The sequence below is a fragment of the Mandrillus leucophaeus genome, unplaced genomic scaffold, assembly GCF_000951045.1.
Source record: "Mandrillus leucophaeus isolate KB7577 unplaced genomic scaffold, Mleu.le_1.0 Scaffold339, whole genome shotgun sequence".
In the NCBI taxonomy this organism is placed as follows: Eukaryota; Metazoa; Chordata; class Mammalia; order Primates; family Cercopithecidae; genus Mandrillus; species Mandrillus leucophaeus.
In genome coordinates, this window is record NW_012103576.1 from 3,434,833 (window position 1) to 3,438,207 (window position 3,375).

Sequence of the window (3,375 nt, forward strand, 5' to 3'; positions counted from 1 at the left end):
CCTCGCCCAGCTAGTTTTTTGTATTTTTTAGTAGAGACGGAGTTTCACTGTGTTAGCCAGGATGGTCTCGATCTCCTGACCTCGTGATCCGCCCGTCTTGGCCTCCCAAAGTGCTGGGATTACAGGCTTGAGCCACCGCACCTCGCCTGTGTGTTTCTTATAGATAGTATATAGTTGGTTTTTACTTTTTTTATCCAATCTGATAATCTTTGATTTGATTGGAGTATTTAGGCCATTTTAATTTAATGTGATTATTTATATGATTAAGTTTGTTTGTTTATTTATTTATTTTGAGGCAGAGTCTTGCTCTATTGCTCAGGCTGGAGTGCTCAGGCTGGAGTGCAGTGTTGCAATCATAGCTCACTGCAGCCTCAAACTCCTGGGTCCCAGCGAGCCTCGCCTCACCTTCCCAAATAGCTTGGACTACAGGTGAGTGCCACCATGCCCAGCTAATTTTTAAATTTTTTTGTAGAGATGGAGTCTGGCTATGTTGCCTAGGCTGGTCTTGAACTCCTGGGCTCAAACAATCCTCTGCTTCGGCCTGCCAAAGTTCTGGGATTATAGGTGTGAGCCACCTTGCCCAGCCTATGATTAAGTTTAAATCTATTATTTTTGTAATTGTTTTATATTTTCCCCACTTGTTCCTTTTATTTTCTCTTTTCCTGCCTTTTTTTTTTTTTTAGATTGTGTATTTGTGTATTTTTTATTATTCTATTTTATCTCCTTTTTTTTTTTTTTGAAACAGAGTCTTGCTCTGTTACCCAGGTGGAGTGCAGTGGCACTATCTCGGCTCACTGCAACCTGTTCCCCTCTGGGTTCAAGTGATTCTCGTGCCTCAGCCTCCTGAGTAGCTGGAACTACAGGCATGCGCTACCATGCCGGAGTAATTTTTGTATTTTTAGTAGACATGGGGTTTTGACATGTTGGCCAGGCTGGTCTCAAACTCCTGACCTCAAATGATCCTCCCACCTGGGCCTTGGAAAGTGCTGGGATTACAGGCATGAGCCACCGTGCCCGGCCTATCTCCATTTTTGATGGAGATAAAATAGATTTTGCGTGCCTGTGAGACTGAGGCAGGAGGATAGCTTGACCCCAGGAGTTTGAGGCTATGGTACACTATGATTGTGCCTGTGAACTGTACTCCAGCCTGGGCAACATAGTGAGACCCTGTCTCTAAAAAATTTTTTTTTGTTTTTTGGTGGAGGTAAAATAGAATCAGAAAAAATACAAAAGGATTCCACTTACATGCAGTAATTAGAGTGGCCTAATTTATAGAGACAGAAAGTAGATTGGGGGTTGCCAGGAGCTGGGAGCAGAGGGAATGGAGAGTTACTGTTTGATGGGTACAGAGTTTCAGTTTGGAAAGATGAAAAACTCTGGAGATGGATGGTGGTGATGCTTGCACAACAATGTAAATGTTCTTAATGTCCCTGAACTATACACTTATAAATAGTTAAAATGTTAGATTTTATGTTGCATATATTTCACCACAATTTTTTAAAATCCTCAACAAAATCAGAATAGAAGGTAAATTTCTCAAACTGATAAAGGTCACGAGAAAAGTCTACAGCTCACATCGTAACATCATCATAACATTGCTGGTGAAAGTGAACACTTTCTTCCTAAGACTGGAAACAAGTCAAGGATGTCTACTCTTGCCACTTGTGTTAAACACTGTCCTGGAAATTTGAAGCCAGTGCAATCAGGAAAGAAAGAAATAAAAGCCGTTCAAGTTGGAAAGAAATAAGTAAAACTAGCATTCTTTTCAGATGATGATCTTTAATGTAAAAAGTCAGATGGAATCTACAAAAAGGCATCTAGGCTAATAAGTGAGTTTATCAAGCATATGAGATGAAAGTTAAATATCATAAATCATGTATATACTAGCAGTGAAAATGTGAAAATGAAATTAGGGAAACAGTTCTATTTACAGCAACATCAGAAGGAATAAAATACTTAGAAATAAATTTAGCAAAAAATGTAGACATACACAAAAACTATAAAACATTGTTCAGAGAAATAAGAGATCTACGTAAATGGAGAGAAATTCCATCTTCATGAATTGTAAGACCCAATATTGCCAAGATGACAGTTTTCGCCAAATTGATCTATAAATTAAACGACATCCCAGCCAGGCATGGTGGTGCATGCCTGTAGTCTCAACTACTCCAGAGGCTGAGGTGGGGGGATCGCTTGAACCCAGGAGTTTGAGGCTGCAGTGAGCCATGATAATGCCACTGCACTCTAGCCTAGATGACAGAGTGAGACTCCATCTCTAAAACCGAAAATAAAAAAATAGAAATTAAGCAAAATCACTATAAAGATTCTAGCAAGCATTCTTTTTTTTTTTTTGCAGAAATTGGCAAACTGCTCCTAAAATATGTACAGGATATGGACATACAAAGGACTCAGAATAACCAATTTTGAAAATGAGCCAATGGGAGAATTTTCATTTCCATCTTTCAAACTTACTGTATATATAAGTCACAGTAATCAAGACAGTGAGATACTGACATGAGGATAGAAATATAATGGAGAGTCCATAAATTAATCCTTAATTATGGTCAGTTGATGGCTGATGAAGGTGCCAAGATAATTCAATGTGCAAATGACAGTCTTTTCAACAAATGGTGCTAGGATAACTGTTCCCACCAGTGATAAGTAAGTGATAAGTATGTAAGGTGACAGATATGTTAGTTACCTTGATTTAATCATTTCACAATGTATACATCTATCAAAGCATCATGTTGTATACACCATGAATATGTACCATTTTTTGTCAATTATATTATAATCAATTTTAAATAAATTAAAATGTTAATCTGAGTTATATCTGAAGGAATTAATTTTCCAGATATAATTTAAGCCATGAGTCAGTTAACCTTAGTATATGGAGATTATAGGACTGACCTAGTCAGGTGAACCCTTTAAATGCAGAGAATTTTCTCTGGCTAATACCAGAAGAGGTCATCAGAGATTCAAAGCACAAAAAGGATTTGATGCTCTATCGTTTAGTTGATGGTAGTGGGGACCACTGTATCAAGGAAATGGAGAGTTCCGTTTTACAGCTTCATGGAACTGCATTTCTGTCAATAACTTGAATGAACTTGGAAGCAGATTCTGTTTTATGTTTGCAGGTAGATTCTTCCCTAGAACTTCCAGATAAGAGCCCAGCATGGCCAACATCTTGATTTTGGCTTTTTGAAACCTTAAGTAGAGAACCTGCCTGGTCTTATGACCTAGAGAACTGTGAGATAATAAATGGGTATTGTTTTAAGCTACTGAATTTGTGATAATTTGTTACACAACAATAGAAAACTAATACATTGGTATAGCCGGCTCACTCATGGTTATTGCATGGTATATTATTTTCCA